Source organism: Coturnix japonica, chromosome 4 (genome assembly GCF_001577835.2).
Source record: "Coturnix japonica isolate 7356 chromosome 4, Coturnix japonica 2.1, whole genome shotgun sequence".
In the NCBI taxonomy this organism is placed as follows: Eukaryota; Metazoa; Chordata; class Aves; order Galliformes; family Phasianidae; genus Coturnix; species Coturnix japonica.
In genome coordinates, this window is record NC_029519.1 from 73186104 (window position 1) to 73202158 (window position 16055).

Consider the following 16055-nt stretch of genomic DNA (forward strand, 5'->3'; position numbering starts at 1 on the left):
TCCTTAGATTTTAAAAAACTGGGAATCTTTGATATTACAGGATCTAGGATGCAAGTTTAGCTGATCAGTATGTTACTGGTTAAATCCATATACTTGCTAGAATTCACTGCCCCCTGATGAATGCTTTTTCTAAGGACACAAGCAAATTCTAGCTATATTTTCACAGAATCACTGAATAGCCTGGGTTGAAAAGGACCACAATGATCACCCAGTTTCAACCCCCCTGCTACGTGCAAGGTAGTCAACCACCAGGTCAGGCTGCCCAGAGCCACATCCAGCCTGTCCTTGAATGCCTCCAGGGATAGGGCATCCACAGCCCATTCCAGTGCATCACCACCCTCTGAGTGAAAAACTTCCTCCTCATATAGTTTCCCTATAGTTATCTTCAAGAGATTACTCCCAAGGCACTACACACACAATGAGATTCTTTGTTTACCTCTTCTGTCTTTGGAATATTTATCTGTGATCTGACAGAACAATTTTTCCCTTTCTTTTTTAAATAAACTCTAAACAGTGGTAATAAAGCTCATTATTTTTGATCCATTTAATCCTGAGAACCTTGGTCACCCCAATACAAGACATTTTAATTAGTGAGGCACTGAGCTTCAATAATTGACTGAGTAGTCTAAATAAAAATCTCACAGATGAATGAACGAGCATTCGGTATACAAACGATCTTATATGAGACCATTATGGAAAATCTCTTGTAAAACTGAGAACTAAACTTATACATCCTTTCTCAAAACTGCACAGCTAAGAACTTTCTCTCATAAAAGTCATTTTCTGGGAATCTGTCATCATTTTTGCATTTCAAGTGTCTTTCCAATGATGTTTTCATTTATTCCTATGAGCCTTCAAAGCATTTAAGTAGTTGCTCATAAAAGTCAAGACAAACTTTTTAGTTATAAGTGCCAAACAAACCTAAATTAAGACCATTACAAAAAAGCTACCTATCTGTGCAAATCCAAAAAGCCATCATCTTGTTTTAAATCTCCTGAATACACTCTTTGAGTTTAGAAGAATTACTCACTTCATATGGCTGAAAGTAGAGGGGAAGGCCATTCGAACTTCAGAGATGACATTCCTCTGACTTAATGCCAACACTTACAATGCAGTCATCTGCATCTGAGCTACTTGCCCTAGGCTCACTGCCCAGTCAATGGAGAAATTCAGCCTTCCTAAAATAGACATCTGGAACAGAACAGATCTGATTGCATCCTAGAGAAGCAAATCTCTATCCATTGATTGTACAGGAAGTCTACAGGGAACAGACTCAGCTATAGACATGAGTATGTCTCGTGTCCAGCAGAATGGATCCCAATGTTAAGTGCCTATTGACTCACACAGCCATTTAATTTGAAACTCTGACACAATGTTTGCTAAAGAGAAAGTAAAAAATAGCTTTATTGTAATGAGAAAGCTCTTTAAATATGATTAGAAAGTTGTTTAAATACAGCCATATATATTTTTCTCACGCATATTTAAGAGTGTTAATATTACTTATATCTTAATATACCTTTTACCTGTGCTCAATCAGTTTAACAGGGAATATAAATGAGAGAAATATCTAGACTTGTGTTTTCTGAACTACAGAATGCCTGGCCCCACTGGGAGTTCATTTTCTCAAGATGAGATTCACAGTGGATCTCACTGCATGGTCTCTGATTCACTCATCATGCACGTCAGGCTGCAGCTATGGACACCAGACAGAGGCAGGAGTGATGAACAGATGATGAAACTGAACTCCATTCTTCTTTTTTTCAATACAGATTGGTTTAGTGAATGTTTTATCAGTGCACATCATGTACCAATAGTAGAATCCTAACTTAGAAGTTTATCCTCAGATAGGAAGTAAATTTCCCAATTGTAATCTTCAAGATTTGAAAATACATTAATTTATGAAAATACATTTTCATTTCACTTCAAATTCCATGTTATCCCCCTGTCACAGCCTCATCAAGTGTCTTTCCCTGCCTTAAACTCATACATCAAAAACATAATAGATTTAGCGCACAAATTAAAGATTTCATCCTGCTGTCTCAAGAGAAGGAAGGAGGGTGGAAAAAGTACTTGGAGCCCATTACTGCCTCCTTACTATCGAGAATAACCAATTCAACAGCCTCTGAAAACTGAAGGACCTGGGTGGACAGCAGGTTGGCCATGAGCCAGCAGTGTGCTCTTGTGGCCAAGAAGGCCAATGATATCCCAGGGTGCATTAAAAAGAGCATGGCCAACAGGGTGAGAGAGATTACCCTCCCCCATACTCTGCCCTGGTCAGGCCACAACTGGAGTGCTCTGTCCAGTTCTGGGCTCCTCAGTTCCCTTGAACTTACAGGAAATTACAGGAGAGAGTCCAGCAGAGGACTGCAAAGATGATGTGGGGCCTGAAGTATCTCCCTTATGAGGAATGGTTGAGAGACCTGGGACTGTTCAGCTTAGAAGAAGAGAAGACAGATCAAATAAATGTTTATACAAATGTAAACAGTAAGCTCTTTTTGGTGATGCCCAGATCAAGGGGCAACGGGCACAACCTGGAACATAGGAAGATCCATACAAACATGAGAAAGAAATTCTTTACAATGAGGTTAACAGATCACTGGAACAGGCTGCCAAGAGAGGTTGTGGAGCCTCCTTCTTTGGAGACAGTCAAGTCCCACCTGAACACCTTCCCACATAACCTACTATAGGGGAAGCTGCTTTAGCAAGAAGTCGAACTAAATTATCTGTAGAAGTCCCCTACAACTGTGATTCTGTCATATTCTTTTTGAGAAAATGTATGTGCCATTCGTTAAGCCCTGTGGATAAGCAGAAACTTACACTGTACTCAACTTCTTTGCTCTAACTTATCAGTATAAATTCAGCTGCAACAATGCAGCTTCATAACCCACAGTACAGTGAATAACAGTTACACATACCATTGCTGTTCTTCTGTATGCACTACTACTGTTCTATGTCTGGTGTAAGAATGCACTGACACATTTATTTCACAAATAACCCTCTTTGGCACTATTTGAAAATTTGAAATCATTCTTTGATCAACATCCACACTGTTTCATTTTGCCTTTGGCAGCAGATAGGTGCTTCTGATTGCAGCGTATGTCAAGTCACATACTGTCCTTGAAGGACAATGGTTCAAGGTAATGTGAAATGAAATCTACATAATTTCTCCTGTTGGCCTTTTGGAAGAATAAAAATAAAAAAAAAAAATCAGACCCAAGCAAATTCCCACTGGCCAGACTCTATTGTGGGACTGAGAAATCAGCATGCTGGATCAACTCTGTCTCATTTCTTACAATGGTGAAATTTCTCATCATTTATCTTCTAAAGCTATTTGTCAGGATCCTGTCTCCATAATCTCCTCTCACAGCAGATGCAGGTACTCCATCAAATGCCGAGGAAGGGAAGGCAAGCAATAAAAAAATTAGAAAATCAAAAAACCAGGGTGACAGACAATTATGTAGAGAATCATGCAAAGTGGTGTAGAGTACCATTCATTTCCAAAATCCATCTTTGGACAATGCTGTTAGATCAAGCTCAACTTACATTGTAGAGTATCCTAAATGAGTACACGCTAATAGGTCATCATTTGAAAAGCTGAAAATTGAAAGTGAGTTATGTGTAAAAGTCAATAAATCATTTTAAACTTTTCCTTTCTAAGTTCCAATTTTCAATCTGAAAACCGACTGTAATCTGACCTAGCAAGTATCTCTGTAAAAATCCTACAATAATAATACAGCAAAAAAAATGGAGACACCTTATTTGTCTCTTATCTCATGCAATATGTAGTTCTTCCCTTGAAGGAGTTTGAAAATTGATGAATATATGAGGATGGTAGGATATGAAAAATAACTCTAGGAAGATAAAGAAGCTCAGATAACACAAAATTAGTTTCCTTTACAAATGCTTATATACATTTTACAGTTGTTTACCTAGCTTAATAATGCCAATTTTTAGCCTTCAGATTCAGAACAGATGGGATGTAGATCTCCGATTCTTAAATTAAAGAACACAACATTTTATGCTGATGAAGCTTTTAATCATTGAGGACACACTGTCTTACCAGTGCCAGAATTTTTATTTAGTGACATAATTCTATGATGTGATCAGATAAAAAAAGAAAAAAAAAAAAAAAAAAAAAAAAAAAAAGGAAAATAATGGTATCCTCAAAAGCACAGACTCCAGTAATCTTTGCTATTAGTAGCAAGCAGACGGGCTGAATGAAAAAGAAGATAATGGGAGCAGACAACAAAAAAATCACACTCCAAAGGGCTCCCTGCTGGAGTCCAGTGATTTTCCAGAAGTCTTATTGCAGGGTCATAAGTCATTGATGCTCTGCTCATTAGTCAATGACAAAAATTTCACTTTCTAGATTCAGAGCAGAGCTCATTGTAGACATGGAAGCTATTCTTAAGCAAAAAAAAGAATTAACCTGCAGCTAATAACTCTAAATTAAAACCTGAATAAATTACCAGATGCTGTGTTAGGTTTACTACAGTATAAATAATTGCTTAAATTTCCATAAGAAAATGCACTTTAAATGAGAAAACATTAACCACTGAACATTTATTTTTGCAGATGTCTTTTATCATTTTGCTCTTAACAGTCTGAAATGGCATTTTCCCCTTCTGCTTTGGACAACTTCCATTGGGGAATGTAGAGTATCTATTTCCTCATTATTTTCTAGTTTGACAAAAATCTCACTGTGAGGAAATTCTCACTTTAATAAAGAAACAATGACAAAAGGAATTTAACATTTTCTTAGGCTGACCTCAGAAAATATCCAATATTTACAATTTTGGAAAATTATGCCAGTAATAACGATTTCTCCAATCCAAGGAAAAGCCTTTTTGTAACACGTTTTGCCTGATTTCACATAGTTACACATACTCTCTCGGTCCCTGTTATCAAACATGCATGGTTACCCACAATTACTTTGTACCTTTCTGAAACACACAGTCCATTACTGACTCCATGGTGAAGTGCTGAGATATACCCAGAGCCACACTTTGTCCCACCACCCGTGTAGCCGGTAAGAGCCTCCATGAATTGTATGCATACTTCTCTGGCTTTGCCGTACTGGGTGCAGCAAAACAGAACAGGGGAAGGATTACTTTGGCAGACTGTTATGGAGAAAGGAAAAGATCTGGGATAGTAATGCAGGGCTGCAGTTGATCCTAGTGAATGCAATAAAAAAATAAACAACACATGTATGTATGTGCACAGAGGTCCAGCACATCTCACATCCACGAGATAACTCACATGGCTCTTCACAACTGGCTCGATAGAAGAGTGCAGTCTTCTGCAGCATTATGTGCCACTGGTCACATAGAAGAGCAGATGAGATGTTTGCTCCTTCTTGACAGAAGGGCAAGGTGAACCAACCTCTATCAACTGCAGCTCAAAAGTGGTGCAGTGGTGTGGGTATAACATCTAGATTTAAGAAGTAAATAAATGCTTTCCTATCCCAGCTTTTAGAAATGTTCCAAAACTCATTCAAGTTGCAGGAGTTAAGATAAAAACACAAAAGAGAGGTGACTATAGCAGAAGAAATGCTGTAGGATATCTACATGCTTCTTATACTCCTATGCACTCTATTAAAATGCAGTTGGATCAGGGTTTTGTACCAAAATCTCAGGACTGTTGAGTCACTAGTGGGGCTGATGAGAGACGAGCAGTATACCAAAATACTCACAAACATTTGTTTCCAGCTTTCAAGAAGTAAACACTCACTCCCATCTCTCTTTTCCTTCCTCTGTACCCTGCCAGTTCACATTCCTTGTCCCATCTCATAAAGTTGCCAATGCTTTATGATCTACTAACACATAAAGAGCTGCTGTAGGTACAAAGTGCTCTGTAAGTCACTGATGACAACTCACAAGAAAGGCACATAATTCTTTGGCTATATATATGGCTCAAGCTGTACCTCAGGGGCAAGTGCTCATTCCTGTACTGCTGTCTGTGGGCAGCTTTGGTCCTAAGCCCAGCCTGGCCACCAAACCACCCAGGTGAGGTCTCCTGGTCCATAACAGCTTCATGGTCACACCCAGTGAAGCTGTGTGCCTTGATTTCATCTATCTGTGTTTTCAGATGTTTACAATTAGATCTTGCTCTGGGTTGTCCAGAAATTGACTCATAGAGAGGAGTGCTTAGCCCACAGGAGGAAGTGGCCCTTCCCTACAATGATGTAGGGGGAGAGGGCCAAACTCTATCATAAATACTGCTCTCCAAGTCAGCTCCCTGAAGGGAAAGAAGAACTTAACTAGTGTGAATGCAAAGACGGAGACTACTTAAAGTGCACTCAAACCACAGTAAGGTCTGATCCCTATTTGGCAGGGTATTTTTCCTTTGTTTGGCTGTTTTCCCTTCAAGCTGGCAGAATGACAGCCTCAGAACAGCTGTTTTTTTATAAGGGATGGTATGTAAGGAAACCTATCCCAAATGACACCAAGTCTCAAAGACTGATTTTACCCTTTGCTCTCATGGAGTACAATAAACTTTGGAGCAATCTGAGTTTCCACTCAGATCTCAGAGCCCTCAGATATGCTGACCAAGAACCAGAAAGTGCAAGTACAGCAGAGCTAGTCCCACAGTACTTAAAATGGCATCACTATGACACAAAAAAAGAAGGGCTGAAGACCCCTCAAACCTCTAAAAATCCCTAACCAGGATACCCTTACAAGACAGCTTCTGCTTTCCTTGCAGTATAACCAATATTTAAGCTGTCTGGGGGAAGATAGTGCATGGGCCTTGCAAACCTACCTGCATTCATCCTCAAGCTGCACAGAGAGTAACTGTTTAGAGGGAAATCTTCAGCGTAGCTAATCTTTACATTCAAATTCCTTTCAAAAGTTGCACAGTAGAGTATACGCAAGAAGAAAGAAAAATGAGAGAACTGGGGAGGTGACATCTCTCAACAAGTCATTCCACATATGCAAAATCTAGCCTCAGCACTTTGTAAACAATAATAAAGGAGAACGTCCAAAGGGACATGAAGGAAATTGCTGCACTGGGTGGCTGTGAGGCTCAGTCAGAGCAGATAGATGGTAACAGCAGTTACTGAAAGACAAATGCGAACCTGTGTCAGGTTAACGTTCAGTTTTGCATCCTTGGCCTGCTGAATAAGGCCTGATCGAGAATCAGCTCAGGGAGAGGGCTGGAGGTCAGTGGGACAGCCTATTTTGGGGCAGAAAGGTTGATGCTAGGCTGCCATGTACCCACCCAGCTGGTTTGTGTTGGCTGGAGCTCCCTTGCTGCAGAGCAGTGTAAACACAAGCACAGCCCAACATACTCATCTCACCAACATCAAAGATGATTCACTGACTTAAAGCTAAGCATTTGCATAAATTCTTCTCCAGTGAAAGACACAGGACACCATGAAGCTGCAAAAAGTGAACCAAACACAACAGAAAGTCCCAGAGAAGATGAAAAGTTCAGAAGCCACAAGAACAGACAAACTTTCCCAGAGAAGGAACAGCTCTTCCTTTCCCCAGAGGACATTTGTTTTGTTTAACTGAGAGTTTTGCTGTGTGATTTCAGTTGTTTGCATATCTGGGGGCCTGTTTTGATTAATTTCTAAAGTGGGAGACTTAGATTTTTGTTTTGTTTTAAGGTCTCCAATTGGGATTTTCCTTTCAAATGAGACCTTTCTTGTTTAATAGTTCCTCTTATTCCAACAGAACTAACTAACCTTGGAAATACAACTGTTTTTGTAACCAGGTGGGGTCCCACCCAACTGCACTCAGCATTATTCACACCAGCCGCCATCCAGAATTTTCCCCAAGACACTTTAGGGCGGATTTCATTCCTGTTTAGCTCAAAACAAAATGTCATGGCCTGACCTAGCCTCTACCTCCTTCCAGTTCTCTTGGCTCTTCCTGAAGGACCCACCATGCACCTTTCAGCCCCTGTCCATGGGGATTTGCAGCTTTTCATGGTCCTAATTGCAAGCACATGGCGCAGGTAGAGGGATCAGGGCAAGGAGAAGAGATCCACTACAGATATTCACAGAAGCTCCTCACCCCCATTGTTTTTTACCACAAAAGATCTTTTCATTTTTCAAAGGTCATTCTTTGACAGTGTATTTCAAGAAGAGCTGAAAAAATGGTTTATTCTAAACATTTAAAGGTGAGGTTATTTGTTTAATATTTAAAGGTATTTTTTCTTCTTTTTTCTTTACAGCCAGCAACAATGCCCAGTAAGTATTTAACTCTATTCCCCAACACAGACTTTGCTTATAAAAATAAATTCTACTTTCTACCAGTGTAATTTTTTTGGTCTGATCTATACGAAGCCCTGTGGTGGAGCAACATCACAGTGGCCCCTCTGCAGCTCAGTTTCCCCTGGTGCCTAGATCTGCTTCACATTCTCTGAGTGCTTTCTTTGCACCTGCTGTTACAGATTTCTCATGGCATTTCAAGCTTCCTTGCCCAAACCTGGTAAAACGGGAACTTCTGCCAAGAACTGGCTGGTTAAAATGCAAAATAAATAATACAAATATCCCACATTACCAGTTTGCAGTTCAGAGCCTCAACCTGTCAGCTGGTAGTGAAACAACACTAAATATTTATTAATAATTAGCCATTTCCCTCAGATACTTATGATAATGTCAGCTTTAATTCATATCACCTATACCTATACGTGCTCTCTTAAAATCCACATGCATCCATTTGTATACACACAAACATAGGCTCAAAAGTAAGTTAGGGCTGCGCACCAGCACTGCTGCCTTTCCCATTGCTCCTGACCTCCAATTTAACTGGCAGCAAAGCATGAAGTGACAGACTGCCACTTTTGGCCACAATAACCCCATGCAGCACTATAGGCTTGGGGCTGAATGGCTGGATGACTGTGAAGAGGAAAGGGACCTGGGGGTGTTGGTTGATGCTCGGCTGAACATGAGCCGGCAGTGAGCCCAGGTGGCCAAGAAGGCCAATGGCATCCTGGCCTGTATAAGAAATAGTGTGGCCAGGAGGTGCAGAGAGGTGATCATCCCTCTGTGCTCAGTTCTGGTGAGGTCGCACCTCGAGTACTGTGTTCAGTTTTGGGCTCCTCACTACAAGAAAGACATTGAGGCCCTGGAATGTGTCCAGAGAAGGGCAACAAAACTTGTGAGGGGTCTGGAGCACAAGTCTTATGATGAGCGGCACAAGGAGCTGGGATTGTTTAGCCTGGAAAAGAGGAGGCTCAGGGGAGACCTCATTGCACTCCACAACTTCCTGAAGGGAGGCTGTGATGAGGAGGGGCTTGGCCTCTTCTCCCAAGCAATAAACAGGACCCGAGGAAATGGCCACAAGTTGTATCAGATGAGGTTTAGACTGGACATAAGAAGGAACTTTTTCTCTCAGAGTGGTCAGGCACTGGAATGGCTGCCCAGGGAGGTGGTGGAGTTGCCATCCCTGGCAGTGTTCAAGAGATGTCTGGATAGGGAGCTAGGATATATGGTTTAGTGGTATTTCTGTAGGTATGCTAAAGGGAGGATGGTTGGACTAGATGATCTTGTAGGTCCTTTCCAACATTGTGAATCTATGATTCTATGTGCTGTGTGAGCCCTCAGAAAGAAGGCAAGAAAGCTGCACTTCCAGATCTAGCATGAGAAAGACAGCAAAGGAATTTGGAAAAGGCATAGATTTGTTGTAGCGGTGAAAAAAAAAAATAATCTATGAACGCAAATTGAAACTCTAAAAGCACATCGAGGCTGGTAGGGGACAATAACAACCCAAAAAACAAATGAACTCAAAGCAAACATACAAAGCACTTACATGGTATGAATAATGCTTTACATGCTTAAAAGTGGGATGCGATCATCAGCTGAGATCATCAGCTGGGCTTGCTTATTGTGAACTTGCCTCCAAACACAAGCCTAGAAAAGCCTGTGAAGGTGCACGTGTTCTCACAAAGCCCCAGAACTGCTCTATCTGACAGAACTGCCTCATTTCCCTCAAAGATTCAGACAAGTGTGAAAATCCTTTCTCTAACAGAATCACCAAGGTTGGAAAAACCACTAATATCCTCAAGTCCAACAACCATCAAGCCATGCCTATGACCACCTACTAGCCCACGTCCCTCTGTGCTACATCCACTCATTCCTTGAAAACCTCCAGGGACAGTGACTCCACAACCTGCATGAACAGCCTGTGAGAAAGAATCTCACCGTTCTTTCTAAGAAATTTGTCTTAATATCCAACCTTTCCTAACACCTATGTGCACAAACTACCTAAAAAAAATTAATTGTATTAATTCCTTGGTAAAATTATCACCCATGACTAATCAGAGAGCACTCACTGCAGGTGAGGATGCATTGTTTTCTAAGTGGTATGTTAGGGATGCTGAGGCATGGTGCAACTGCCAATCCTATTTTATTAATCAGACCAATGGCTCATAGTAAAAACTGAAATCCGTCTCCAGTGCTGGCATACATGGGAAAAGCTCACTCGTGTTTGTTTTATTTCAAGCAAAACCAACAGTGGTTCCCTTTGTTTGTTTGTTCCCACCCCCTCCCCAAACCAGACAGCATGTGGCTTACGAGCCCCTCTGACAGACGCAATAAAGCCCCTGCCAGACCTGATTGATGGCTACACTCAGAGCTGCAGTGAAGGTCACACTTGTGTTCTCTATTTGCAGCTGCTCCTGGGAAGAAACACTGAAGCAAAATAAAATCTGGACCTGTTAATTGCTAATAATGTGGGAATTCCTTCCTTCCCTTCCCTTATCTTCTGCTCCACATTTGGACAGCAGCAATGCCATAAGCACATGCAACCAATGAGGGAGCAGGTAAGTTTGAAAAAGATACTTGAAAAAGATGTTTGAAAAACATGCTTGAATGGAGAAAAAAGATCCGCCCACAGCAACCAAATATTGAGTCTTCATACACTGGAGAGCAGTTCATAACAGTAGCTGAACAGGAAAGAAGCATATTAAAGAGCTTCTGCTATTCGCTTCCCTGCATAACTGAGATAACAGTACACATTCTCTGTGTAAGAGCGCTGTCCCCGATAACGTGAATCCAAGAAGTAAGCCAATTTCCCAAAGTCTCTTTATTTGAGATGAAGGAAGCAAACACTCTCACTGAAAGTGGCTACCAGCATAGACTGAATTCAGCGAGACAGAGCATCAGGCAATGATGTAGAAGGACACCAAGATCTTGTTTTCCATAAGTGTTTGGAAGTGGTTAGGAAAGTGATAAGAGACTTTGGGGATTTCACAAACATGATACGATGACAGTCCTCTAATGAATAATATATATTCAGTCCAACTCGCGGCAATTACCTCACATACACAGCGCTGTGCTTTGTGGGGGTAAAAACATGTTATCTTTGAGACATCAGCTGGATTGCAGATTAAATCTGAAATCACTCAAGCACACTATTCTGGCACTTATTAATGGAAAGATAGATATTTAGTCAGCATTTTGTCAAGATTTTGGCACAATAAAGGCATAACCAACAACTGTCCTCCAAAGAAACAGCTATTAGCAGTCAACTCAAAAATACGTGATGGCAGAGAGATGTGCTCAGTGTACTCTCCTAGGGATGCTCTAAGAGAGATAAGATCACTGTTAGCTCACTGTGGCAGTGTTGTGTTAAGGGTACTCTGGAGCTCAAAGAGACACATATCACTACAAGTTGTATGTCATCAGCAAATGTAAAGAGAGCTGAATAGTGTAACTAGAAGGGATGAATGATTTTTTCAAGAGTTGACACAGAGAGCTTCAGTCTGGGTAAAACCACAATAATACAGAGTTAACTGTATCTGAGTTTGGATGCAAAGTCCTTGCATGCCACATGCAAGACAGAGATCTCTTGCAAATGAATACAGAGCACATCCATTCTTCCTTCTCGCCTCATCCACACCACACAAAGAGCCCAGCCTTGAACAAAGCACTTAACCAAGCAGGGCCCCCATTAACAGGGCTCTCACTGACAGACCTATCAGATATGAAACTTTTGAAAATGGGCGGAAATTAAATTGGCTGACTCCAGATTGCACAAAGCAGCCTGGAAACACCGGCTCTTTGTCCCAAGGCAATGTCTCGGGGAAGTCTGCAGTGAGCAGCTGGGCAAGACAATCCCCGCTCTGACCTTACCGCAGGTTCCTTTTGCACCATTGAAAGGAACACCACAATTAGTCACACGTGTATGAAATTACGACCCCAGAGACCTTTCCAATCCTTGTATCTACAGATCCACCTGCGAGACAGGAACAAAGTGCAACACTTGGAATTTAGCAAGCATATTTCCTGGGAAACACCGAGCAGTTCTGTGCTTCACTGAAGGCAGGGGATGTCTGCTCATTGTTCTATGAGCAGCCTTGTCACTGTGATCACAGTGTGTTCAGACACACAAAGAAAACTGAGAATGCTTTTTTTTTTCTTTCAGAATCCATATCAAATTCTTCTGAGCCTCATCTGGTGCCCCACAGCCCCAAAAAGGCAGCACTGCTCTCTCCCCATCTCTAACACAGAATTCGGTGCTGTTCCAGCCCAGTACCAAAAGGAAAAAGGAATTGTTCAAAAGTAATGGAGTAGCTCTTCCCGTAGAGACCACCAGGAGGCATGAGGGTGACTGAAGGGCACCGAGTGCCCATATAGGAGCATGTTGATGGATGGGTCCATCTGGCTGCCAAGCTGCTTCCTTGCACCCCTATCCCTTCCTGGGCAATCAGAGAAGCCCTCCATAAAAGCGCCATTTCCCTATAGGAAATGGGTGGCCCTGTAACACTCATAGCAAGGAGTGACAGCACCTGTAAGGGTGATACCACACTTGGGGTAAACACCTCCGAGAACCAAACTGAGCTGCACTGTGACAGTTCAGCCTCCGGGACAAAACAAAGAACTGCACAAAGAACAAAAGAACTGCAAGGCGAGAAAGGTCGGGATTGCTGTACAACATTTAATCAGATCTTGTTTGCTTTGAGACCTATTATAGACAGACCTCCGCTGAAAAGGTCAATCCTTGCACAGGTCTGACACATAAACAGGCACAAACACAGCGTTAGGTACATCAAACTACTGGTGTAGCATCGATAGGGGAGATCAGTTTAACATCAGCTCCTGACATCTGCCCTGCCTAGGCTCTGGGACATGGGCACTCATTCATCTGCTCCGTGTTTCTGGGCACGTGGATGCCGTGCTTTTGGAGGATGCCCATCTGAATCCATTCAATTCCTCCAGAGCTTGTCATATGTAAAGCAACATCTGTTTAGCTGTTTATCCAGCTCTCTTTTGCCACTGCTTGTTTTCCTACAGTCTATCTTTTCTAAGTTTCCTGTATTCCCACCACACTGATCCACACCGAGAACTGACCAAGTTAAAATTGAGTTTCCAAAAAAAAAAAACCTCTCAGTGGAAGAAATCAAAATACGTCGCTGTGAACTGAGCAGCCTTCTACCAATCACACACTGCTTTTTAGTTTTAACCTTTCAGTTAAACAGGAAATAAAAAGGAGGGGGTCAGATGGAGAAGCCAATGGGATAAATCTGGAAGGATGGTTCTTTTTGCCTTTGCCCTTACTGAATCCAGGACTGTAACATGATGCAATCTCTCTGCTATGATGAAACAAGTTCAAATGGTAAAGCCTAGACAGAGACCACCTCTTCCCTCCCTAAAAGGCAGAAAAGCACGAAACTCTCAGCTGTACAAAGCGGCAGCTCTCCCAGCAGCCAGGCTGCTGCCTCCCCCCGGGAAGGGATGCCGCTTTCGGCACCGCAGACGCCGGGTTTCCCTCCAGGGGATCTCCGCCGGGTTTTCGGTCTCCCGAAGCCCAGCAAGGACGGCACAGAGCGGCGAGGCGGGGCCCGGCGAGAAGCCGCCGCCGGATGCTAGGGCTCGCTCACAGCATTTTCCACGTGCACCTCCCGGCCAAGAAACCGACCGAGACTTTGTGCCGTTTGTCCTCCCCTGGGCTGGAATGCTTTCCAGCAAGCAGAACCTCGACAGAAAAAAATCCCTTGTCTCACCTTAACCCTTTCCCTCCCTCACCGCCCGCCGAGCTCGGCGGAGAGATGCTAACCCGGAACGAGACGAGACGGGACAGAACGGGCGCAGCCCTCCTACCTGCGGGGCCGTCCTGCCGCGACCGCGGGCACAAAGCAAACCCGGAGCTGCGCACAGCCGCGCAGCTCAGCCAGCAGCGCGCAGGCAGCGCCGCGCAAGGAGCAGGGGGCGGACCGGGGCGGAGCCGGGCCGGGCCGGGGCGGAGCCTACGGGGACAAAGCGGCCCCGGGCGCGGGGCGGGGTGGTGGCTCCAGGGCAGGTGATGGAGACGCTGCCCCTGGAGGTTTTAAGTGTGTAGATGTGGTACTTATGGCCATGGTTTTGTGGGCAGTATTGGTGATAGGCAGATGATTGGACTAGATGATCTTAGAGGCCTTTTCCAATCTTAATGATTCTATGATTCTAAGCTTAGCTTGACATAAGCCAGATGTAAATCATAGGCATTATATTGATTAAAGTTTATATTTCAAGTTTCCTTGGGGAGCTGAAAGCAGGCTTCAGCATTTAGTAGTGTTGCAGGCAGGTCCAGTGCAACTCTTGCACAAGGTGGATAATTGCATTCCAGCTTCGACAAGTTCATATTTTTATCATCTTCTCTTTCCATAAAGAAACTGGAAACATAAGGCTACAGAGGGATGCTGAAAAAGAAAAAGCTTTAATTTTTTCATCTTCAATCCCACTAGGCGTAACAACATGTTTTACTTTGCCTCTCTGTAACAGTTGGATATACAAATGTTCTCTTGTAATGAGCGTTGTGGAACATGCTACATGCAAGTACATCCTTCTGTTTGAGCTTGTAGCTTATTTTGTACATCTCAGAGTGCACAGCTCCTTAAGAGGCTTTAAATTTGGTGAATAAATTTCTAAGTGATCCTGCCAAATGTTCTGTGGTCTTCTTTCCTATCATCCTCATTCACTGCAATAGGGTGGTATCCCAAGTAGTAGTCTAAATCAGGAAAAATTCATTATGTATTTATGTTGCAGTATCAGCATGAGCTCTGTAGCCTAAAACTGGAGTGCTAAATTCACAATCCAGTCTAGTCCAGAAAACATACTGAGACCAAATCTCACCTCTGTCTGTTTTCTTTCTTGCCTTTGGGTATGGGCAGGGAATGACTGGGTGAGCTCTTCCAGCAGCAGCATGCTGCTATCTGCTTGTTTTCATTATGCTTTTTTCATTACACTATGAGCTGGCAGGAAGGGCTTTGGAGCACACAGAAGCAGTCATTTTTCTGGCAATATTAAATGGCTTAGTTGGCCTTGAAAAATTAAACCATAACACCTCTTCTTCACAGTTCAACTGCTTTCAGCTATTGTTGAGCTACTTGATTGGTATCAGGACGTGTAAAACATGATAGCTAGTAGCAGCAGCCCAAAAGATTTTGATGGAAAATTCAGAGTAGCTCTTGGCTGCTCTGGCACATACAGTGTAATCCGTGCACAGTGCCACTGATTCATATGTTTGCAGCAAGCACTTCTAGGATGTGCTGGCATTTCTGCTTCTGGATTGATGTGTTTTAGTGCTTACATTACATTAAGTAATATTTCCATGCATAGCCTGTGCATAAGTCGTGTGACCCCTCTACAGACTTAAAAGCTCTATTACAACATAGCTGAGAATTAATATCAAGGAAGATAGGAAAAGAAGCATGTTATGCCCCATACCAATGAGATAGTGAGGTGCTGGTTCTCAGGCTGCTGGTGAAACTGGTGAGTACTTCTAGTCTTCTGGGATTTACTCCATAGGGACAAAAGAAGGGAATGTGTGCCACAGAGATGAGCACCAGGCAGCAAAATGATTCCTTCCAGAGGAAAACTCCCCTTAAAGTCGAAGGGCTCCAAATAACTTTGTCTTATTTGCATTCTCACTTTCCACAATAAAGCATTTTAAAGTGACACTTTTCCCCCAAATCTGAGTCTGTCTATGTCATTCTGTGAGCTGCTAAATAGACCTTAGAGATTCACTGAATTTCTTACCTATGAGTCATTAATGACACTATTTAAACACAAGATCTATTTTATGCAATTAAAAGGAACAGCGTATAACTCACATTGAACACAACAT

The 16055-nt window shown here is 42.6% G+C and overlaps 1 protein-coding gene across 6 annotated transcripts in view; it reads right to left on the reverse strand.

Annotated features, from left to right (window-relative positions):
• The window catches only part of AFAP1 (actin filament associated protein 1), a 107805-nt gene extending 93637 nt beyond the window's left edge, over positions 1–14168 (reverse strand). For 5 of the 6 annotated variants that reach the window (XM_015862718.2, XM_015862717.2, XM_015862716.2 and 2 more), the window contains exon 1: positions 14051–14168. The gene's annotated coding sequence lies outside the window, so the exon portion shown is untranslated. The remainder of the gene's footprint in view (positions 1–14050) is intronic. The other variant, XM_015862713.2, reaches the window with a different exon arrangement.
• Positions 14169–16055: the final 1887 nt, after the last annotated feature.